Here is a 26,067-nt window from a genome sequence, read left to right as displayed (position 1 = left end):
ATTTTATCCCCAGTACAATGCCTGATGCAGAGTGCACATGTAATAAATGCTTGTTGATTGACTGAATGATGATGATAGAAAATATGTTTAAACTGTGTAGGATACTGGCACAAGTAAACCTGTGATTAAATACACATATTGTAATGCATTTTTCATTTGAATGTTTATGAATATTTCCAACTTTGGGAAATATTTCTAAGCAAATCTTCATGGTAGAGTGAAAGGAACACTCAGTTCTTGTCAGGAACTGGGTTCAAATCCTTTCTCTGCCACTTACTTCCATTGTGACCTTAAGCAATTTATCTGCTCTCTCTAGGCCTCAGTTTCCCCAATGGTAACATAAGGGGCTTGGACCAGATGGTCTCTGAGGCTCCTTCCAGCTATAAATGTACAATCTTATGAACCCATGCAGAGTTTTGATTGCATTTGGGGATATTTCCAAAACAATTTCCTTTCTTTAGCATTCAATTCTATAAAAATTGCCATTTTTCTCTCCATTTACATTTTAAAGACTTGTATCCACTGAATCCTGATTAATTTGGAAAGCATAGACTCAAAAATTTTTATAAGAACTGGTACTGATTTGAAGTTTACTTAAAAAAAAAGGAAATCTGATCATTGACAAGAAAGTTACTACTACAGACATGACTGAAAGGGGGCAAGAACTAAGGGGAGACAAGGTTTCACACTCTTGAATACTTAAGAAGCCTTTCCCTTCTTAGAAAGAACTTAGAAATTTACAAAGAATATGCTATTTATGCATTCATTCACGAATTATTAATGGAGCACCTTCTGTGTGAAGGTGCTGTGCTCAACACAACACTTTGGGGCGATACAAAGAAGAATAAACGATTTACTTCTCAATTATTGCTATTTTTCCTTCATTAAAGCCCCTCTCTGGTAGCTTGTTCAATTCAACAAATATTTATCAGAGGGTTATTGATCTAGACCTGAAAGGAACTGTGACTGTCATGGAGTCCAAATCTCTCATTATACACACTGAGGCCCAGGGAGATTAACTGACTTGGCCAACATCACATATACAGCTGTTATAAAACCAGGATTTGGACCTTGGTCTGCTGATTCCAAAGGGAGTGGGTGTTGTGTTTTGTTTTGTCTTTCCACCATCCCTCATGTTCAGGGACAGGTTTTTGACAGACTGCTTTGTCTCTCAAAACAGCCAGGGTGCCTATCATCAGAGACTGTACAGAGTTACACGAACCTTAGCTGTTTGAATGGACTTTTTTAGTCTATTCTGAATAATTCTGTGTAATCAAAAGTAATGTTTTTAATTTTTAAAAATATTTTGAGCTCAATAAATACCAAATAAAATGAATTTTAATATACATTGGAGTACAGAAAGTTGTACATGGATCTGCAAAGCTCCACTACACTGAGATTGCTGTTCCTGTCAAAGTAGACAAAAAAAAAAATCCAGCATGCACCTCTCAAAGCTGCCTTCTCTGTGATTCTTTCTGGCCTTTCTTCTGTTCTTGGATGGAAGGGAAGAACTATCCGTAACTTTCATTTCTGTTTCATCTTCCATGACCCTCCATGAAAAAAATAATAGAAAAAGAAAAACAAAATCCTAACAAAACTGCATATTAAAGAAAAACAAATTCCAACATTGGTAATGTCTAAAAATATGTCTCATTTTGCATCTATCATTTCTTTGTAAAGAGGGGAGTAGATTGCTTCATCATTGGTACTTTATTCAGCTCAATTTCTTTATTATTTTTAGAATATGGACTATTTTTATCAATTAACAAAAATCAATATTTCTTCCCCTCACCAGTAGAAAAAAATCAAACCACTTGTTACAAATGTGCATAGTGAAGCAAAACAAATCACCACATTGGTCCTGTCCAAAAATATATTTTTCATCTTGCACCAGTTGAGCTTGATTTAGCAAACATTTATTACTACTTTATATGTGCACAGAACTAGGTCTTGAGAAAGATACTGATTTAGTTAAGACACTAGACTCAAAGAGTTGACAGTCTAACAGGAGGAAGACAAAGAGATAACTGTAATACTCAATATTACTTGATAATCATATCAGAGAATTTTGAAACAAAATATTGTCTTAAGTAAGAGAGGAAAGGTTGTCAATGGAAGCATTGAGAAAAGGCTCATGGGCTGTGTGCTATTGAAGTGGGCAAAGAGAAAAAGGAAGATTCTCCTAGCATAGCAACAATGTTTTCAAAAACATGGGGATAGAAAAAATGCAGGGTGTGTTTAGGGAGCAGATAATAAATAGCTCTTGTTTGGCTAGAACATAGTTCATGGAGGAGGATAAAATGAGATAAGATTGAAAAGATAGGGTAATACCAGATTGTATAGGAACTTGAATGCTAAGCGTGGAGTTTGAACTTTACTTAGTTGGTGCTGCTGAAGACTTGTGAGAAAAGGCACATGAGGTGTTATGGTACAATAGAAAGAGGATCTTGCTTCAAATCCTAGCTCTGCTCCTTACTGCCTGTGTGACCTTGGGCAAGTTATTTCTCCAAATCTCAGTTTCTCCATCTGTATAACGGGGGATTAGATCAGAGAACCCTCAGGGACCCTTGTAATTCTAAATCTATATTTCTCTGATTCTTATAGCAGTATGAAGGATGCTTTAGAAATAAGGGAGTAGAGATGAGAGGACCTGTTAGAAGACTATTACAATAATCCAAGGATGATGATGAAAATGAAGACTTGCAGGAAGGTGCAAAAGATGGTACAGAGTTTATAGCTCCACCAACAATGCATTACTGTCTGTTTTCCCACATCTACAACATTCATCATTTTCCTTTTTTGTCATATTTGCCAATCTGATAGTTGTGGAGTGGTACCTCAGAATTATTTTAATTTGCATTTCTCTAATTGGCAATGATTCAGAACATTTTTCATGGGACTAGATTGCTTTGATTTCTGTCTCAAAACTCCCTCTGCATATCCTTTGACCATTTATTAATTGGGGAATGGCACTTTTTTTCACGAATTTGACTCAGTTTTCTATCTATTTAAGAAATGATGGCTTTCTCAGAGATAGTTGTTGGGAAAATTGATAGGATTTGTTCATTTATTGGGGGTATGCGCTGAAGAAGAGTCCAGGTTAATCCCCAGGTTTAGATGTAAATTCATCTAAGGGTGTGTAGAAATAGTAAAGTCAGAAGGCAAAACATGTTTAGCAGAATGGTGATGATTGTGGTTGAGTATGAGGTGCCAGTGACACATGCCAGTAGAAATGTCCTGCAGACAGCTAGAAATCTGAATATAGAATGAATTTGAATCCAGTTTCTCTTGTGCAAGTTAAATGTTGCCTTTGTTCATTTTCAGTTTGCTTTGTAATCAAGCATTAAGTGTTTCTTTGGGATTATGATTTCTATTAAGCAAATGTCATGCTAGGGAATAAAAAAATGAGAACAGGCTGAAGAATAAACTAGCAGAGTTGAGTTGGACATAGCCATGGGATACATAGCTGGTTTGTGGATAGCTTCATAACAACTTCACATTTATGCTACAAGGTACTTAAATATGTCATTATGTAATAAAAATGTTTTTTTAATTGGGGTTAGGTGTCATAAGGTTAAAATTCTGTGTTTATGTTGGACTTATTCTGGGGGGGGGGGAGGGCGATGAGGGTTAAGTGACTTGCCCAGGGTCGTATAGCTAGTAAGTGTCAAGTGTCTGAGGCCAAATTTGAACTCAGGTCCTCCTGAGTGATTTATCCACTGCGCCACCTAGCTGTCCCTGGACTCATTCTTGATGAGCCAGTATATACTAAAGTAATTTTGTTCAGCTTCCTTGACTAGTATCCGCTTTGTAAATTAGACCTGTCCATTATATTTGTCTTGAATTTGGCAGTATCCTATATTTGAAGCTTGATCTTATAGGTTTGGTCCCTCAGTGACCATTTGACATCCTCTTATTATCTCTGCCCTTTTCAACTAGGCTTCCCTCCCATCATGTGCAACTCTGTTATAACATAGGGAGCATGGTAGAATTCAGAATTGGAAAAGGGAGTTCTCCAGTGGCAATACAGGGGGAGCCCATTTGTTCACTCTGGCTTGAGGTTCCATTGATCTTTTCCCAAACCTCATCGATTTTTAGCAGATGCTACTTCCTAATTACTAAAGAAGCATTTATATAAATACCCACTATGTGCCAGGCACTATGCTAAGTGATAGGATATTAAAGTACAAAGAATGAAACTATTCCTATTTGCAAGGGGCTTCCTATTCTAATAGGAGAGACAACAAACACAAAAATCAATACATACATCATAATTATCAAATGAATAAATACAAATATATACAAAGTAGTCATGGGAAGTATGGGAAGGGGAATGCTAATAGCTGGAAAAAGCACCAGGTGATTCTATCATCATCTCAAATTTCACTCAGTTTCAGGAAAATCATGCTCTCATCCCTCACCCTCCCTCCAAATACACTACATTTCATTGTTTTCATTGCTCTGAATCTTTTTTCTGGATCTTTCTCAAGGCACTTTTCACCCGTCTAAGCATTTCTACTCATATCCTAAGCATAGGATCATCATAGATGCTAGAACTGGAAGGAACCTTAAGCATCAATATAGCCAACCTTCTTGTTTTACAAAATAGGAAACTGAGGATAAGAGAATAAAGTGACTTGCCCAAGATCACATTGTTGTATAGAGATGTCATTTTATTTTCCAACCACTTTTCTTTGAATGACACCATACCTATTTTCTTTAATTGTATTGATTTTATTTTGGTTTGGTTTTTGTGGGGCAATGAGGGTTAAGTGACTTGCCCAGGGTCACACAGCTAGTAAGTGTCAAGTGTCTGAGGCTGGATTTGAACTCAGGTCCCCCTGAGTCCAGGGCTGGTGCTTTATCCACTGTACTACCTAGCTGCCCCCAACTGTATTGATTTTTTTTTGGGGGGGGGGAGTGGGGGTTAAGTGACTTGCCCAGGGTCACACAACTAGTAAGTGTCAAGTGTCTGAGGCCGGATTTGAACTCAGGTACTCCTGAATCCAGGGCCAGTGCTTTATCCATTGCGCCACCTAGCTGCCCCTGTATTGATTTTTAAAAATAATATTTCATCTCCCACCCAGAGAGATATTCCTGGTAACAAGAAGGCAGAGCGGAGGGGGTGGGGGAGCAGGGAGCAGTTCAACAAAACTAACCAACTTATCAACTAAGTCAAATGCTTTACACAATATCCATACCCATTTCCTCCCAGGTCTGCCAGGGAGGGAGGGAGGTGCATTTTCTCACTTCTTCAGAGCCACTCTAGGTCATTATATTTGCACAGATTCCAGTTTCATTGTATTTGTTATTTGCATTTACATCATTTTATATCATTGTCTATATTTTTCCTAATTCTGCTTACTTTTCTTTGCATCAGTTCACATAAGTGAACTTTCTCTGAATTCACAATATCCACTGCTTCTCATAGCACAGTAATAATCCATTAGATTCATATACTACAGTTTGTTTAGACATTCTCCAGTTGGTGGGCATCTTCCTCGCCATTCTTTTGCTGCTAACAAAAGTGCTGTGAGAAATATTTTAGTGTGTCCACCATGACATTTTTCCCATCAAAGTTTCTTCAGGAACTCTGACATGCTCAGGGAAAAAATATTGGGCAGAATATTAGATACTATTATTATATTATTATATTATATATATTATATTATTATAATATATATTATTATATTATATATTATAATATAATATTATTGTATTAGTATATAATACTAATATTAGATGTCATTACTGACATCTGCAGCCTGTCCTCATAGGGTTAAAATAGAAAACTAAAATTAACTACCAGTAAGCTACACCCGGAAGAAAGGTGGGAGTGCATGCATATGATGTCTGTCTCCTAGACAAACAAAGCTCCATACTGTTTGCTGCACCCACACAGTTCTCAGAGAGCAATACATAATAAAATGCACTATGTAATAAAATACTTGATTCCTACTACCAAGGATTTTATGATTTTTTGAAAAGAAAGAACTAGTATTTAATCATTACCCAAGGGGGTGGGATGGGGAGGTGAAGGACAACAGGAGGAGTTCTTTGGAACCTAACACTTTGTAGATATTCTTTCAGAGTGTCAATCCAGAATCACTTCTGTAATATACCCAAGTGGTAACTCAGCCTAAGGTTCTAAGCAGCCAGTTTGACGTTTGGACAGATCTAATTGTTTGGAGATTTATTTCTTACATCAGATCTTTGTCTTTCTGCTCCCTCTAGTTTCGCCCTCACGAGATAAGGCAGCTAGATGTCGAATTGGAAAGAGTGTTGGACCTGAGGTTGAGAAGACCTGGGTTCAAATATGGCCTCAGACATTAGCTGGGGGACCCTGCCTCAGTTTCTTCAACTGTAAAATGGGGATGATAATAGTACCTATCTTCCAGGGTTGTTGTAAGGGGGGGAAATGAGATATTTGTAAAGTGCTTTGCAAACTTTGAAGTACTTTTAAAATTCTAGCCATTATCATCATCACTATTATTACTATTATTATTATTAGTGTGCTAGACTTGGAGATAAGAAGAACTTGGTTTAAGTCTTGCTTTCTGAGATAGCACTGAATAGCTTATGGCTATGGGCAAGTTATAGTCTTTCTAAGCCTCAGTTATCTCATAGAAAGGCAGCATCACACAGTGGATGGAGTACTGGCTCTGAAGCTGAAGGACCTGGGTTCAAATCTTGCCTTTGGGGCTTACTATTTGTTTGATCTTAGGCAATTCATTTAATCTCCTTGTTCTTCAGTTTTCTAATAAATTAAATCAGGGGTTGAACTAGCTTAGGTTCTAGGTCCCTCTCAGCTTTAAGATTTATGATTATTTGGTCTGTAAAATGGAGATCATTATGTCAGTAAGTGTCTATCTCCCTGGGCTGCCATAATGCTTAAATGAGAGAATATGTGTGACACACTTCACACATATTTCTAGGAACCACACCTGTGATTACACTGACATCAAGAACACCTGGCAAAGTGTTTGCCAATGCATATGCAGCACCTGCTGCTTTAGAGAGCTGTCTGCAGCCCTGAAAGGTTAAATGTCTGCCATTTGCTCAGAGGTACATTATATGCCTTAGTGGCTGGCTTGGACCCAGGTCTACCTAAGTCTAAGACTGTTTTTCATCCTTACATCATTGGCTGTGCTTCTTCACTTTAAAAAAATATTTATTTTATTCTGTATTCAAGAAATAAAACAAGCATTTCCATAACATAGTAGAACAGAAAAAAGGTGATTGCACATGAAATGCCCTCCCCTCCCTTAGAGATGGCTACCATTAGACACAAATATGCAAATATATGTAAAATCATTCTATACATACTTTTCTTTATCAGTTCTTTCTCTGGATGCAGAAAGCATCTTTCTTCATATGTTCTTTATTGTGTGTGTGTGTGTGTGTGTGGCAATTAGGATAAAGTGACTTGCCTAGGGTCACACAGCTAGTAAGTGTTAAGTATCTGAGGCCAGATTTGAACTCAGGTCCTCCTGACTCCAGGGCTGGTGCTCTATCCACTGCGCCACCTAGCTGCCCCCCTTTATTTTTAATTTGTGAATTTATAATAGTCAAAATTCCTTAGTCACTCAAAGTTGTTCTTAAAATAATATTGTTCTTATTATATACAACGTTCTCTTAGTTTTATGCATTTTGTTCTTCATTACTCCATGCAAGTCTACCCATATTTTTCTAAGATCATCAGGCTCATCATTTCTTATAGCACAGTAGTGTTCTATCACAATCATATGCCACCACTTGTTCAGCCAATCCCCAATTGAAAATGTTACATACCTGTGAACTCTCTGTATGCTAGTCTTCATGTAATTGCCAGCTCTCACATTGTTCCCATCCTCCCTCACCGTATCTTCTCTTCCCCAAGGTTGTTTCAACTGATGGATGCTCATTCCTCTGAATAACCTCTATCTTATCAACATCCTCCCTAAATGTGATATGCTATCTGAGATATGGTCTGACTAAGGCAGAGTATAATAGCTCTGTCACCTTCCTTTTCCAGGGCAATAGTCCTCTTCTGAGTAACTTGGCCCAAGACTGCAATAGCTTTCTTGGCTGCCTTATCAGATGGCTGATACATATCGAGTTTGAAATTCATAAGAAAAAACCCAGATCTCTTTCAGATGAACTAATTAGCCATTCCCCTCAGTAATTCTGTCCTTGTAAAAGTTAGGTTTTTGAACCCTCAAAAGAGGATTTTGCATTTATTCTAAATTTCATCTTCTAAGACATCCCTAAGGGCTGGTCTCTAGAGGGTTTGGGGGATCCGGATTCTATTTTCCCAGCCTTTTAATTATCCCCACAACTGGAATTAGCAGTTTGGAGCCTGGAAAAAGCAGGTGTGGGAGAGGTTGGTCTGGGGTACTTTGGTTGATCTTGGAATCTATATGCTGCTGAAGGGACTGCCTGCTGCTAGGAAAAGGAGAGGTTGGGGTAGAGATAGAACTACCTGAGGGAGGAAGTATGCCCTGAGACAAGGAGTTATCTAAACTGTTGAAGGATAAGGAAGAATACCCAGAAGCATGTGGCCAATGGTTAGAGGTGGGCAGAAGAAGAGACAGCACTATGCTATTGGCATCCTCTAAATATCTTTCCCTAATCCCTAGGTATGGTTGTAGCTTCCCCCCACCCCCAGCTTTTTGTAATCTGAAAATCAGGTAAGTATGCCATTTATTGCCTTGAATTCAAGTTGTTTTGGTTTTTTTAAGTTTTGTTTGTTTTTGGTAAGGCAATGAGGTTAAGTGACTTGCCCAGGGTCATACAGCTAGTAAGTGTCAAGTGTCTGAGACCAGATTTGAACTCAGGTCCTCCTGAATCCAGGACTGGTGCTTTATCCAACTGTGCCACCTAGCTGCCCCCTTTAATTCAAGTTATTGATGAAAATGCAAACAGTCCAGGGCTAAGAACAGATCTCTGGGGCACCTAACTGGAGATCTCATTCCAAGTTGACAAAATCATCAGTGAATACTCAACCATCCAAGTAATTCCAGCTTTGCTGACCCTGACTATCATAAAGCCCACATCTCTTGATCATTTCCATAAGAATAACATGAAAGACTTTGTCCTTTGCTAAAATCTAAGGGAATGATATATCCATTATTTACCTGGTCTGCCAGTCTAATAAACCTGTCAAAAAAACAGAAATAAAATTTGTCTGGTGTGACCTGTTCTTAATGAAGCCATGCTGCCTTTTTGTGATCATCACCTCCTTCTCTAGATGTTCAGTAACCATCCCTTTAATCGTGCATTTAATTCAAGTCAACCAACATTGAGTGCCTTCCCTCATTCTGGATGAAAAGATACTAAAAAAAAGTAGTCCTTGGTTTCAAGAAACTTAAAGGATAATGAAATAACAAGATATGTACACAGATAGGTAGGATACAGATTGTCCCCAAAGTCCTAGTGCAGTTTTAAGCTAGGAAAAGTTTTGTGCCCTGTATAAAGAAAATTGAAGCAAAAGGAAAAACTCACAAATAACTGAGGAGATAAGGGAGAGTTTCATGGAAGAGTTAGCACCTGAGTTGAGTTCAGCCTTCATGGACAATGATTACTATGATAAGCAGAGACAAGAATAAAGTGCATTCCAGACACAGAGAATGAGTTCTGTGAAATGTAAAGAGGTGGGAAGTGTAGTTTTTACTCCAATCTAATTTGGCCAAACTATTATTTATGCAAGGCAATGCAGAATTCATGAAAGGTGATTGTATAAAGTATGCTGGAATGGTAGCCTGTAAAGCTACAAAGATAAAGGCAGGTTGGAGTGAGATAAGAGGACCTTAAATGCCTGACTGAAATGTGCATTTTTTTTATTCTATAGGTAATAGGGAGCCAGTGATGAGTTTTGTGCAGGTGAGTGATATGATTCAGACCTAGATCTTAGAAAGATTATTTTGGTAGCTGTGTGGAGGATGGATTAGAGAAGAGGATCATTAAAAGCAGGAAGATTAATTAAGAAAACAATCATAGGGGCAGCTAGATGGCGCAGTGGATGGAGCACCGGCCCTGGAGTCAGGAGTACCTGAGTTCAAGTCCAGCCTCAGACACTTGACACTTGCTAGCTGTGTGACCCTGGGCAAGTCACTTAACCCCAATTGCCTCACAAAAAAGAAAGAAAGAAAGAAAGAAAGAAAGAAAGAAAGAAAGAAAGAAAGAAAGAAAGAAAGAAAGAAAGAAAGAAAGAAAGAAAGAGCAATCATAGTAATCTAGGTGAGAGGTGATATACCTGAACTTAGGCAGCAGCTGTTTTCGAGACATCTAGGTGAAATGTTAGCTGGTTAGATTTGACTTGGCTTGGCAACTGACTGGATATGGGAGTTGAGGAAGAGATAAGAGTCAATGATGATGCAGTCACATTTTTAAAGAACCTACTATGTGGGGCAGCTAGATGGCGCAGTGGATAGAGCACCAGCCCTGGAGTCAGGAGAACCTGAGTTCAAATCTGGCCTCAGACACTTGACACTGACTAGCTATGTGACCCTGGGCAAGTCACTTAACCCCAATTGCCTCACACACACACAAAAAGAACCTACTATGTGTCAGCCATTGTGCTAAACTTTAGGAATACAGAAAGAGGCAAAAGTCAGTCTGTTCCCTCAAGGAGCTTACAATTTGTTATAAGCTTGGATGACTGGAAAGGATTGTGTTGCCACCCCCCCCCCCAGAAATAAATCAATTTGGAGGAATGGTGGGTGGAGTTGTTTAGATATGTGAATTTAGAGGTCAATGGGACATCCAGGACAAAATACCTAGCAGGCAGTTGATGATTCATGTCAGGAACTCAAGAGCTTTAAGACCAGATATTTAGGGGTAGCTAGGTGGTACAGTGGATAGAGCATCAACCCTAAAGACAGGAAGAACTGAGTTCAAATTTGTCCTCAGACACTTAGTAGCTGTATGACCCTGGGCAAGTCACTTAACTGCAATTGTCTCAGTAACAAAAAACGATTAGATATATAGATTTGGCAGCTATTTGTATATAGATGATATTGATATATATAGATTGTATATATAGATGCATATAAATTGAACCTATGGAATCTGATGGGAGCATATGTAAAGAGAGAACTGTTTGCCCAATACAAAGGCCAGGGGCACACCCATGCTAAGGGGACCAGGGATAAATGGGGATCTAACAAAGGAGACTGAGGAGGAGGAGGAATCCAACAGATAGGATGAAAACCAGGAGAGAGCAATGTCATGGAAGCCAACAGAAGAAAGCATGCACAGGATGAAGAAAAGGTCAAAAATATGAGAAGCTCCAGAGAAATTAGGTGGCTAAAGACTGAGAAAAGACAGTTGGATTTTGCAGTTAAGAGATTCTTGGTACCCTTGAAGTTCTAGGCAAGTCAATTGGTAGGGCTGGGAGACACTGCAAGGCACTGAGAAAGGAATGGGAAATGAAGATGTGGAGGGGGCCAATGTTAAGAATTTTTTTTCCAGGATTTTGGCAACAAGGAGAGTAGACCTAGAATAAGGGCTTGAAGGGATGGCAGAGGAGCGTTTATTAATCGTACACTTGAAGAGGGAGTTTCCTCACTAGGAATCCCCTACATTTATGAAAGCACCCATCAGTCTGGGGGTGGGGGTGGGTAAGAGGGTATGGAACAATAAAGAAAGAAGATCTTTTAAATTTTTCTGAAAGCTAGTATTATCTATGTGGGAATTCATTCAACAATCACCTTTTAAGCACACATTTATGTACAAAGTATTATTACCAACTTGGAGTGAGCCACAAAGAAAATGAAAAACAAGACCCCTGCTCTTAGCTACCCATGCCATATTAAGTTTTCCATTGTAGAAAGTTATTTGTATTTGGAGGCTTAATTGGATAATTTCATAAAACAGATTTAACCCCTATTTCCATAAAAGGGAATGATTTCCTTTATATGAATCAATTAAAACTTTTAGCCTTCCAGATTCCAGATCATATTTCCTAATATCTGGCAGTGTTTAAAACCACTAATGGAAAATAAAGGATTAAAATGTTTTCAATTCTGAAAACTCACTAATATTATAAATACCCCTTTCAGAGAGGTCATGAGCATAATTATTTTCACATCATGAAAGAAGGAAATGTGGAGGAGAGGAGGTTTGTGACTATATGCCTAAAAAATCATATAATGATTGGATTTTAAAGAATGAAGTGACCGTAGAGATTTGGAGACCTCCAGGGTCTGAACACATTACTCCCTTGCTCAGAAAACTCTCTACTGTATGTAGGGTCCAGTATACTCTCTTCTGTTTGGCATTTAAGACTTTCCATGATCAACTCCAGCCTACTTTTCTTTTTTTTTTTTGTGAGGCAATTGGGGTTAAGTGATTTGCCCAGGGTCACACAGCTAGTAAGTGTTAAGTGTCTGAGGCCAGATTTGAACTCAGGTACTCCTGACTCCAGGGCCGGTGCTTTATCCACTGCGCCACCTAGCTGCCCCCTCCAGCCTACTTTTCTAGGCTTATCATCTAGGCTTATCATATTAATCCCCTCAATGCACTCTATGGCCAGCGAAACTACCCTTCTTGCTTGCTGCTCCTTGCATTCTACTCACCATCATTCCATTTTTATGCATTTGAACAGGCTTTCCTTCATACCTGGAATGGCCTCTCTAGAAGATCACCTTTCCCCTCTAAGAATCAGTAACTTCCTTCAAAATGCAGCTCAGATGTCACCTCTTACATGAGGACTTTCTTCCCCGCCCCCAGCTGCTCATGCCTACCCCTTGACATTATCTTGCATTTATTTTCTCTTCATGTTTCCTCTGGTGGACCATAAGCTCCTTGAGGGTAGGAACTGTTTCATTTTTGTCTTTGTCTCCCCACTGAGTGGTGCACAGCCTTGTACACCATAGATACACTCAGTGAACACTTCTTGATTTCTTGATAGATTGATTCCTATTGCTTTGTGTGACCTTGGACACTCACCTACACCTCTCTAGGGCTCAGTTATCTCATCTGGAAAAGAAGAAGGTTGAACTAGGTGATATCTAAGAACTCCTCCAGTTCTAAATATATGGTCCTGGGTGATCCTTCTAGCTCTAGCTCTGTCTAAACCAATGATTCTGCTTTGCAGATGGTAAAACCAAGGCCCAGTGAATGGTAGTGACAAAGGTCACACTGCTAGTTAGGGGCAAAGGGAGACTTTGAGCCCAGAGTTCATGGCTCCCAACCTCATGCTTTTTCCTCAAATAAGCGATAAAGACAACCAATATCTCCATGTGCCCAACCCAGCAAATCAAGACAGAGTGATCTATGGCATGCACAGAGTAGCCTAAATTTGGGTAACTCTTGAGTGAAACTGGCACTAATCTCTAGCTGGACTAATATGGAAAGAGCAAATATTTTTCCTGATAGATTATTAATAACGATCCTGTCTTCTCTCCCCAGCTCTAGCTTTTTAACTTCCTTTTGTATGTTGTTACCCTATTAGAATGTAAGTTCCTGGGCAGTCAGGTGGTGCAGTGGATAAAGCACTGGCCCTGAATTCAGGAGGACCTGAGTTCAAATCTGGCCTCAGACACTTGACACTTACAAGCTGTGTGACCCTGGGCAAGTCACTTAACTCTCATTGCCCCACACACAAAAAATAAAAATAATAATGTAAGCTCCTTGAAGGCAGAGATCATCTTTGGTTTTATTTGTATTTGTATGTCTAGCTTAGCACAATGCCTAGAACATAGTAGGTGCTGAATAATTTGTTCATTGACAGATGTTATAGTGGTTTTTAAAAATTAAACTAGATTGAATTCAGGACATTTAAATATATCTTGAACTAGATGACCTCTGAGATCTGCTCTAAAGCCATGATCCTTTGATCTTCCTCTGTGATGCTGATGGTGGGAAGAAAATATTCTGAGTTGATGGGCTTTCTGAGGCAACCTGCCAGTGCATTGCATTAAGGTTAAACCTGAGAGACCAGAGTTCTGATTTTTCCTTTTAAAAACAAAGCAACTAAAATAGTTTTTCTAATGAGATTATAAAGTTACTGACTCTATGAATTTAACACTACACATATCCTAAAGGTTTAGTTTTGTCAGAGTGAATTGAGTGCTCACTCTTCCAACAGAGGAATGAGGGGTGCCAAGGGCCATTAGGGCAGAAGATTGACTTTTTTTCTTCTTTTTTGGTATTGACATGCTGTCAGTACGGTCTCTATAGGGCATTTTTTCAGGGGGGTGGGGTGTGATAGGGAGGGAGCCACAGGCTATGTTGGAAGCATAAATCTCCAGCTGAAGCCTTTGCTTTTCAGATTTTCTGATAAGAATGACCCCTTCAGTTTGTCTTGTGACTGAGGCTGTGTTAAATTCCTTCAGATTGAATGATGTGTGTTTGCTCCAGAGACAGAGCTGATTTCAGGGTCTTGTGCCATTCCAGGGTCAGTGGGGAGGAAGAAAGTACAATGAGAGTGCATGAACAGCTATGAGAACAGACTGAAAGGAGTCTATGTGGAAAGTTCCAGAAATGGCAAAGAAATCATCATCCTCTGTGTTTGGAATACTGAACTATATGCCTCTTCTTGCAGCCCATTTTCTTTGGTCACAGTGAGAACTATTCTTCCTTCCAATTAGGAATCAAATGAGAAGAGTGCTAAGATCATTTTTGCCAATTCTCTTGCCTATTGCTTCTCAATTCAAGAGGATTATTTTCACGTCTCTAGGCAGGGAGTTGGCACGTCACCTTATGTGGATTCGCAAAATGTTAAGATCCAGAAGAAACATTGGTGACCACGTAATCCAGCCATCCCTTTTGGATGTACTTTGAAGGCAAGGGCAGTTGGATTTTTTTGTTTGTATCTCTAGCACCTAACACTGTGGCAAATACCCATAGCAGGAGCTTGTTGATCAATTGATTTGCCGATGAAGGTAAACAGAGGCCAAAACCAGTGAAATGACTTGCCCTAAGGTCATAGCTAGTAAGTAGAACTGACACTTGTACCTACAGCTTCTGTTTGTCCCCAAATTCAGTGGTCTTTCCAGTACACTATGCTTTCTACACAGAGATAAGAATTAAAAAAAGAGTTAGTGCCAGGTCCAAAATTAGGTCATGTTTCAGATCCATGTCCACTAACAGGCTTATCATATCATTATGGCTATTATTATTTTTATTATCAAGAATTGTCAGCATACCTACATATGAAGATTATGTAAGTGGGGGAGGGGATACTTTTGTAGGCACTCAGTCCATGCTTATTGATGGAGGAATATTTTTTTTTAATTTTTACTAGAAAATCACTACTATTAATCAATCCTACACTGGTTTACATTTAGCATAAAAGACATGCTGGTAAGTAGTATGAGGTTCCTACTGCTAAATTATATCAATTTGAAATATACACCAGCTTTCTCTTCCATTAAAAACTGTATTCCAGTATTTTGTAAGAAGTTGGTATGCTGATTCCAAGAGATGTTTGTCTACTTGATTCTAGTAGCAGGAAAAAAATCAACAAATAAAACTCTTCCTTCAATAAGATTTTCCTCTTATTTTCACAGATGGGTTCACTTTTCTAGCATACCCAGTCAGTATTGTCCTTGGCATATTCAGCTCCTTGCTTCTTATATCTTCCTCACAATCATTAGGAGAAATTAGCAATCTTTAAGTAACCCCCCCTGCACACTCAAAGCTTCTATAGTTAATTAACCCTCTCAAAAGACTGACTCTTGAACACAGGTATTGACAACAGGAATTTGTCTTCTAGTATCTGTGCTTCTCAGATGTTCTTAGACTCCAATTTGAACTGGGCATACAGTCAGCTTATCCCAAAATATGCTTATGATGAAACTGTCATGAGAATTGAAGCTCCTGCCACAACAGTAACATTCTATGATTACCAAGGTGGAAGGTGGGTAACACCACCAGTATATGGCTGCCATATGCATTGTTAGGGAAAGGGAGGATGGAATGGCACAGAGGTGTGAGAACAGGGTTATAGTAAGAGACAGTGGGAGAGGACTGTGATTGTTGTATGGCCAAATGGTAAAACCATTTAGCTAAAATGAGTTTGTTCTAACCTTCTTTCTTAGCCTACTTTAGGGTCAAATGAAATCATTTGTGTAAGGTACTTTGCAAGCTAAAGTGCTTTGCAAATGTGAACTATTAATATAGTTATGAAAATTGTGGCTTAGTTATATTTGGGAATGAATTAGCAGCATTTATCATACACCTCATTGATATATTCTACATGGCTTCTGGGGAGAAATTCTTCACTGGTAATTTTAATTCTTTAGAGGCTCTAGTATTCCATTCTTTGCAGTCATATAGCATCACTGGTACAGGTGGGTTCAAATCTTGCCTTAAACATTTATTAGCCATGTGACCCTGGGAAAGTCACTTCACCCTGTTTGCTTTAGTTTCCTTATCTCTAACATGAGCCAGAAAAGGAAATGGCAAACTACTCTGTTATCTTTGTCAAGAAAACCCCAAATGGTCTCACAAAGAACTGAAAAATGACTGAACAACAAGCATCACTGGAGAAGAGTATTGTGTTTTAAAAAAGAAAAAGAAAGAGACGGGCCTTTGTTTCAGGGAGAAGCTGGATTCTGATGCCTCATTGTAGTGTGAAGATGGTCATTGGAGTCTCAAAGGCTAGTGACGGAAAAAAAATCCTGGTATATTCTACTACATTGGGAAGACTTTATGTGCATTCTAGTGACAAAATTTGCTTTTTGATGCCTCTTGCCCTGCATCCTTTTCACTCTTTGAGATCCCTCTACTCATGATCTCTTTCTTCAATGGGTAAGTTCCTCATAAAATTTTAATTTTGAGGAAATATCCAAGCCAGCCATGCTCATTCCTTCACTTCCCTCCCTGCTCTATGCTAGATTCTCTGGATTTCTCCACCATGCCTTCTTCTCTTCCTACCCTTCATTCTTTTCAGCTCCTTTTATATATTGTTTTCTCTTCTCATATTTGAATATAAGCTCCTTGAGGGCAGGTACTATCTTTTTTCTATATTTGTATTGCCAGTTTCAGCACATGCATAGCACATAATGTGGTAAATACTTAATAAATCCATACTGATTTTTTTTTTTTTACTGAAAACCAGTGTATGTGGAAACTACATTATCCATAGTCTGGCCAGTAATGAGACATGATGCATTCTTTGGCTATGGCAACATGACCCTCCTTCCCATCTGTCTATCCATGTCTTTTTTCTCCTCTCCACCAGAGTCAAGTCAGTTTTCCAAAACAAAACAAAATTCTGTTATTGCCACCCTTGATGCCACTCTCATCCCATACTGGAAATCCTTTCTCTTTGAATAAGTAGAAAGAAACTCTTCTTAGACAAATCCTACCCATATTTCAAAATGCAATTGAATTCCACTTCCTCCAAGAATGAAACCTTCCTAATTAGTCCAGCCTTCAACCACCTTTATCATCTCTCTTTTTCTGAACCATGTATAACAATCACTTTATTATCTTGTACTCTTTAGTATTATTTCACATATTAATTATGCTTCTTCATCTAGGCTGTAAATTCCTCACGGTCCAAGTCCATGTCTTCTTGTACTTTCACCATATAGTACAGTGTTCAGTTACTAACTATGCTTGTGGAAAGAATAATAAAAGAATAAACTCTGGTGATACCTAACTACTATTTTATATTGATGGGTCAGACATTTAAGAATGATTAGAAGTATATTGGGGCAGCTAGGTGGCGCAGTGGATAGAGCACCAGCCCTGGAGTCAGGAGTACCTGAGTTCAAATCCGGCCTCAGACACTTAACACTTACTAGCTGTGTGACCCTGGGCAAGTCACTTAACCCCAATTGCCTCACTTAAAAAAAAAGTACATTTAATTCAACTCAACAGATGTTTATTAAATACCTACTGTTTGGAGATGCTATGCTCAGCGTTGGGGATACATATATAAAAAGGAAAACAAACAAAAAAACCCCAGCTCATATCCTCAAATACCATGCATTCTACCTAACTGGTCCAGAAGAAATGGATAGAACAGATATACAAAGTATATTTGGAAAGGGAATAATTTTGAGAGGGCAAAAGCATTAATAATTAGAGGAATAGGAGAATTCCCCTTGCAGGAGGTGACATCTTAGCAGTGCCTTTTAAGTGCCTAAAAGGCAAAGATGAGGGTCATAGAGCTATAGATTTTAGAGTTTGGAAGGAACAAACCACCTATGCAAATGCAAAGAGGTAGGAGATGGAATGTGTCATATGGGGAAGAATTAGTAGATGATTTTGACTGGAATTCCAATTCGCAAAAATGACTATTATTAAATAGAGTGGAATAACAGCTTGGGGGAGGTTCTTAAAAGACAGGCTGGGGTTTTTATATTTTTTCCTAGAAGCATTAGTGAACCAGTGAAAGGGGTATAAAAGTGACATAGTAAGAACTGTGTCTTCAGTGGTTTCAGAGAAACCTAGAATTTTTTTTTTTTTAGTGAGGCAATTGGGGTTATGTGACTTGCCCAGGGTCACACAGCTAGTAAGTGTTAAGTGTCTGAGGCCGGATTTGAACTCAGGTACTCCTGAATCCAGGGCCGGTGCTCTATCCACTGTGCCACCTAGCTGCCCTGAAAAGTCACTTACTTTCAGCCTCAGTTTCTTCATCTGTAAAGTGGGGGTACTGCTCCTACTTCAGAGGGTTATTGTGAGAGTCAAGTCATTTTTACAACATATATAAATTGCTTCTTAAACTTTAAAGACCACACCTCCAAATTAGCTAATTTATTTTGGCACTTCTTAGCTCATATTCATAGATGAGCAAATATGCACAACAAGACCCTGATAAGTGTAGCAATGGCAGAACCAAACATTAAAATTTAGTCATGATTTCGGAGCATGTTACTTGACTAAATAGTCATCCCTGTTTTCATATTCATAAGATTTATAATAATGTGTTTTCTTGAGACATTCTCAAAACTAAAAATGAAGTACTTTTAAAGAAAAAGGCAGCAGAAGAACAATCCAGCTGATTTTTTAAAATGAGAAGTTAAAAAATGTAATCTGATCTGTACAGTAATAAATATCTGGATAAAGCTTGAAGACTTAACCAAGCATTTGGGTCTTTGGTAGTCCGTGGACAAAATAGCCAACCATTTGAATACATTTTGCAGTGATTACCCACACATTTATGGGAAGACATTAAAAAGCAGTGATATTGTTTAAGTTGGCACAGATATTTTAACAAGTGCCAAATGGGGAATCTGGGTAGTGTAATCATACATGTGTGATTCTTTTCATGACCATGAGCTTTATTCTATTCACAATTTCTGCTATTGTTTATTTAAAATTAAAATTTAGCCAGGAGAGAATGGTACAATAATGACATTCTCATGAAAATATATGAAAGCAATACATTCCTCGGTTGTTTTTAGAGAATACTTTTCACTATCTAATATGTGCAGTGAATGCTCTATTTTAAGAAGGCTTACAAAAATTTTTAGTACAACCTTTATTGGGAAAATGAATTATGATTGCTACATTTTAGAGCCTTTTCTTTTCATTTATAGCTATTCAATTTCACATTTATGTAGTGCCTACTGTGTGCATGGTACCCTCTGTACATAAAGCCAGTTTGTCTATTTTATTCAATTTGGAAGAGCCAGTGTAAGAACTGGTAAAAGTGTTTTATGGGAGACTGTGAGTCTTACATCTTGCAATTTGTTTTGATTAGTATTCTCCCTGAATTCATATTGGACAGGTGCCATACATTTTAGGTTGGAATTGGTTTCAGAAGTTGGGCTTTGTTTTTTAAAAATATGGGATATTTGAAATGGATCTGATTTTAAATTATTTTTGTCGGTGGCAACAGAAGAACTTCAATTAATATAAATATATGTAGAACTTAGTGTCGAGGGTTTTGTGAAGAAATGGCATATGATATAGGTCTAGATAATTGTAATGTGTACGCAATCTGGGTTTCATTGTGTAAATAAAAATATCTATACATTTAATGCATTTCATAAGATATATTATGCCCTCAAAAATAGGCATTTAAAAAAATACCTATAGGATGAACACAAGGATTATATCTGCCCCCTTATGAAAGGCACTGTTACCATGTTAATCTGACTACTGTATTCATGATAGTTCTGGGTTTGTTCTACCTGTATGAAATTATATCAAGGATTTGACTTTTTTGATTTGTATTCTGACAAAAGGCAGGAAATCCTTTCATTTTAAAGGTGATGAAAAATATGAGAGATTCTACCTTACTTTTACCTTTAGTTTTCTTATTGTAAACTAGCCTTCATTGTGACATAGAACTTCATTTCTTTGTTACATGTTCAACCTGTATGATTTCACATATTATTATCAGATGATTGCCATCATTCTTTGACCCATTGCTGGAGCACTGCCACATCAAATCATGTAGAATTTAAGCTTCTTGAGAGCAGGGGCTATTTTTCATTTTTGTCCTTATATTTCTAGCACCAAGGACAGTACTTCAAACAGGGTAGCATACTTATTAAATATTATGTTGGATTCAGTTGAATTGGATGGAATTGAGAGCTCCACACATTACTGATTTCTGACTAGGCACTAGTCTCATTAAATTCTATTTTAAAAAGCAATAATGATACTGACTGTGGCTCACGGAGTTATTTTGGGACTAAAATGAGACTAAATGAGTAAAAAAATCAAATAGAAATTCATTTTTAACCACAAATAACTATAGAGATGTAAAAATATGATCATTATTATATGAATGATGAGTTAATTTCTTGTTTTATTAGTTGATCATATGTCAACAAGTGCTTTAGGGTAAAGGTAATTTCTTCAAAAGTCACTTGTTTTTTTTGTTGGTTTTTTTCTTTGTGTGTGAGGAAATTGGGGTTAAGTGACTTGCCCAGGGTCACACAGCTAGTAAGTGTCAAGTGTCTGAGGCCGGATTTGAACTCAGGTACTCCTGACTCCAGGGCTGGTGCTCTATTCACTATGCCACCTAGCTGCCCCCAAAAGTCACTTGTTAAAGTATTTGGCTTGATTAAAATTGCAGAATTATAAGATAACATTTATCTCTCTTTAGATCAAAATTAGTAAATTTCATACCATTTACCATTGCCAGTTTATAGATACAATTAAATACAAAATACAGATATAATTAAAATGAACATACAAATATGATAAAATTAAATTTCCAAAATGTGAAGTATTTAATTGATGGGAAACAGATGGGTAAAGAATATACAAATACACGTCCAGGGAGGTCTAAGACAAACAAAAGTCCAATATATGCCAAAATATTCATGGTAGCCCATGTTGTGGTAGCAAAGAACTGGAAACAAAGTGAAGCCCCATCGATTGGGAAATAGCTAAACAATTTTGTTGTTGGAATTTGTTGAAATAATACTGAGCAGAGGGCAGCTAGGTGGCACAGTGGATAGAGCGCCAGCCCTGGAGTCAGGAAGACCTGAGTTCAAATATAACCTCAGACACTTAACACTTACTGGCTGTGTGACCCTGGTCAAGTCACTTAACCCCAATTGCCTGACCAAAAAAAGAAACAAACAAACAAACAAACAAAGAATACTGAGCAGTAAAAAATGATGAATATAAATAATTCATTAAAACATGGGAAATATGCATGAATTGGTGCTAATAGCCCTGGAGAATAGTTAAGGAAATGTTTCTTCTTCCTCCTGGTAGAGGAGGGGCATTACTAGGAGAGAAGATTGTGTACATCTTCAAATATAGTCATTGTATTGGATATTTTTGCTTAACTGTCACTGGTGAAAGAGGAGTTTGATGGAGGAGAACAAAAGGGGAGGAGTTCCTAAAATGTCTGTGATGTGAAAGCAAAAGATATTTTAAATGGTATAAATCAGATTTTGCTGTATACCTAAAACAGAATAAATGTGATGTTGAGTGGGTCTATAATATATAATTACAAGAATGCCACTACTATGATTTATGCCAAAAACATAAAAAAGGGAAAAGGATATATATATATATATATATACACACACGTACATATATACATATATGTACACATAGACATATATTTTAATACACTTATAAACATATATATACATATGCACATGCATACACACATAGAAATATGGTGGCAAAGAATTGGAAACTGAGAGAATGTCCATCAATTGGGGAATGGCCAAAAAAGTTGTTGAGTGTGACTGCAATGGAATACTATTGTGCTATAAGAAATGATGAGCAGGATGCTCTCAGAAAAATCTGGAAGGACTTACATAAACTGATACAAAGTGAAAATGAGCAGAATCAGGAGAACATTGTATACAATAACAGCAATATTGTATGATTATCAACTTTGAATGACTTAATTCTCAGGAATACAGTGATCTAAGACAATTCAGAAGGACTTACGATGAAAAATGTTATCCATCTCCAGAGAAAGAACTGATAGCATCTGAATGCAGTTCAAAGCATTTTTCTTTACTTTATTTTCTTTGTGTTTTCTTCCACAACATGACTAACATGGAAATATGTTTTTATGACTGCATATGTAACCTATGTCAAATTGCCTTCTCAATGAGGAAAGCAGGGGAGGGGGGGAAGGAGAGAATTTGGAACTCAGATCGTGTTTTTTTTTAAAAAGACGTAATGGCAAGAAATTAAACTCGGCTACTATACTCCTTCCTACCAAGATTTCCACCTCTACTTTTCTCCCCCATGACTTTATTTATGCTTTTTGTGTGTTTCACTTATCTTTAATGGAAACAGTCTTTACCAGAACTGTTGTGTTTTGTTCTATATTATATTCAATAATAAAATAGGTTTTTCAGATAATATTAAATGTAGGAAAGGAAGCATGGCATACTGGATAGAGAGCTAGTCTCAAAGACAGGAAAACTTGGGTTTGAGGTTGGCATATACCAATTGTGTCGTGCTCATTCACTTAAGCTCTCAGTGCTCTAGGTCAGTGGTGACAATTTAAACTAAAAACAGACACCCATAAACTATACATAAGGATCCCTGAAGCTGCATATTGACTTGGAAAATCACACAATCAATATTTATTAAGCATCTACTATGTGCCAGACACTGCTAAATGCTCGGGACACAAAAAGAGGCAAAAGATAGTCCCTGCCCATAATCTAATGGGAGAGTCAGCATGCAAACACATACATTTATACATACACACACACACACACACACACACACACACACACACACACATATATATATATATAATATAGCAAGTATATGCATAATAACTAGGCATATTATGTTAACATGATCTGTATTCTACTGTATCTTTACTTTGTAAATATTTTCCAATTACATTTTAATCTGATTCAGCCAATTCAGGCAACTGTATGACATCTCCGCTCTGCTCAGGTCAGTTCTGACTTGCATTGGTAGACGCTTCCTTTTCTGGGAATTCTCTGTACCAATGAAATCATAGGTTCATGCCATATCCTTATTCCTAATAATTGTAATTTATTTCTTTTATATCAGAAAAAACCCTTGGTATTCAATATAACAATGTTTGGATCAACTTCTAATTATGATATAAAACCATTTGGGGAGAAGGAAGAATGACGTCTCAACTACAAAAAAGCAATAATGCTATTAGATATAACAACAGACCATGAAGTACATGAAGTACAATCAGATTATTTGAGAGACATTCTATTGTAGTGAGATATCATTAACTGAATCTCTCAATACATTGACCAAACTTTAGCTCTAATTAATGTTAAAAATGAATCTATACAAGTATCATCTAATTAGAAGTCTCATCTGTCAGATTATATATTGACAAATGATTTTTGTTTTAACAGGAGCTGGAAGGGGGGAAAGTATAGAACTGCACTAATGATTAGGCTACCTGCTACTACCAGCTCCAGATGACTTGACATATACTCTTCAAAGGTATGGAAATTTGTCTGACATTTTCCACAAACTCTATAAGTCTCTTTATAAAGACAAGTCTGTTTGGTAGATGTGTGATTTTTATCAGTGATAGCACCTTTCCCTGGTACATATGGTACTATTGCCAAGTCTTTCCACCCCATTTAGTTGTCCCTTTTTCCTTAAATTCTCTATAAAGAATCTAACAAAATCACTTCAAGCATTTTCCCTATTCTTTTAGTATCTCAGGAGAGCCTATTATAACATGGAAAGATTTACAAGGACTTTTTTTTTTATTTTGAGGGGGGTGTCAAGTAGAAAAGTTTCCAAAGTGTAAATGCTAATTTATTTCTTAGCCCCTAACTTTTCACATAACCAATTTTAAAAAGAAGCAAGCAATCTTAGGAAATTCTTGGATATTGACATAGCCAGAAGAATAGAACCCAAGAGATACTGATAAGAGATATTGATGACAAAATTTCTCATTAGCTTAGAAGTCACAGTAATGTCTCATTTCTACAAATAGCAGGTACCTACTGGGCGCAAAATGTTAATGTGATTTGAAAGTTGGGGCAATAGATTTGTCTCAAAAACCTCTTTTAGGAACTCAAGGGTCAAACAGTGCTTTTTCAGAATAGGTTTACAAAATGGTCCCTTACTTAATGGGACTACTAAAGTTATACAGAACATTTATAGAAGCAATATTTTTATCCCAGAAGAGACATTTAGTGATTTTTTTCTTATTAAGGTGCTTAATTGGGCATAAGATCATGGGTTTAAAGTTGAACGGTGATCAGAATTCATCTAGTGAAGTCCAGAATTTCTTAACTCAAACCTCAGAATTCTTTTATGCTCTTAAAAATCATTGAGGGTGGGCACCTAGGTGGCTCAGTGGATAAAGCACCAGCCCTGGATTCAGAAGGACCTGAGTTCAAATTGAGCCTTACACATTTGACATTTACTAGATGTGTGATCCTGGGCAAGTCACTTAACCCTCATTGCCTTACCAAAAACAAAAACAAAACTAAACTAAACAAAAGCATTGAGGACTCAGCTTATGTTTAAGCATGCTATATCTCTTGATAGTAATATTTTTATCTTTGGCATTTAAAATGATCAATTTTAAATATTTATTAATTCATTTAAAATTACAATAATAAACCCATTAAATGTTAGCATAAATATGTTATTAAAATAACAATACCCCCAAATAGTGAAATATCAACATATTTTTACAATTTTGCAATTCTCTTTGCTTTATCAGACTCCGTAGAAGACAGCTACAGTCTTACATCTTTCTGTATTGAATTTATTACAATATTGTTTCAGTTAAAGCATATGAAAAAAATCCAGCCTCACATAGATATATGGTTGAAAAAAAAGAAACATTTAAAAGACCAATAACATCTAATTATTTTGATCTCTTGGATCTCCTCAAAGAGTCTCAAGGTCCCCAAGGGATATTCCTACTATACTTTTAGAACCACTGATCTTGTCCATTCCCATCATTTTTCCAATAAGGAAACTAAGATGCAGAGCAGTGAATTGACTTGTCCAAAATCACACAGGTATTAAGTGGCAGAACCAGAATTCCAACCCAGATCCTTTGATCATGGATCCAGTCTGCTTTCTACTGTATCACGCCACTAATAGAAAAAAAAATCTTTTCATAATAATTTGTTCTTTCCTTTCCTTCATTATCCCACCATGGAATCAGAGGTGAAGCATAAAATAATGAAAAATACCTCTGGACCTCTTCATAATTTGTCTTTATTCATATTGATAATCAACCTTCCATTAAGCCTTAGGCACTTCAGATAAGATTCAGGTTCCTCTTTGAAATTTCATTGTTTAATAAGCAGCAGAGGCTTGAAAATGAAATTACAAAATGGTATCCTTAGGAACAGTTACTGAGTATTTTTTTCCTGCAATATTAAATGCTCCTACATCTAAGAAGTTCTTTATCTTAATTGGAACCATTACCTCACCTCAAATTGAAAGCATAAAATTGATCCCTATGATTAAAATAAATATCACCTCAGCGGCCTTTTGAGGAAAACTCGTGGTTTTTCATAGTAGTTGATCAGTTTGAGGGCTATGTAGATCAGGAAAATTAAAATGAACTATGTACAGTAGCATTTTGCATTTAACTCAGCAGTTCAGAACTTATTCATTAGTTATTACTGACTAAAACAGTGTTTCTGATAAACTCAGAAACTCTTGATGTAAGGACTTGGTATTTTGATTGAGCTGTGATTCTATTTG

General features: G+C 37.2%; 1 protein-coding gene across 3 annotated transcripts in view; it reads left to right on the top strand.

Annotated features, from left to right (window-relative positions):
• The window catches only part of PIP5K1B (phosphatidylinositol-4-phosphate 5-kinase type 1 beta), a 339,881-nt gene that overhangs the window by 95,197 nt on the left and 218,617 nt on the right, over positions 1-26,067 (top strand). For all 3 annotated transcript variants that reach the window (XM_043979091.1, XM_043979093.1, XM_043979092.1), the window contains exon 2: positions 23,733-23,823. The gene's annotated coding sequence lies outside the window, so the exon portion shown is untranslated. The remainder of the gene's footprint in view (positions 1-23,732; positions 23,824-26,067) is intronic.

Source organism: Dromiciops gliroides, chromosome 1, assembly GCF_019393635.1.
Source record: "Dromiciops gliroides isolate mDroGli1 chromosome 1, mDroGli1.pri, whole genome shotgun sequence".
Taxonomy (NCBI): Eukaryota; Metazoa; Chordata; class Mammalia; order Microbiotheria; family Microbiotheriidae; genus Dromiciops; species Dromiciops gliroides.
This window is presented reverse-complemented; position numbering and strand designations above follow the sequence as displayed.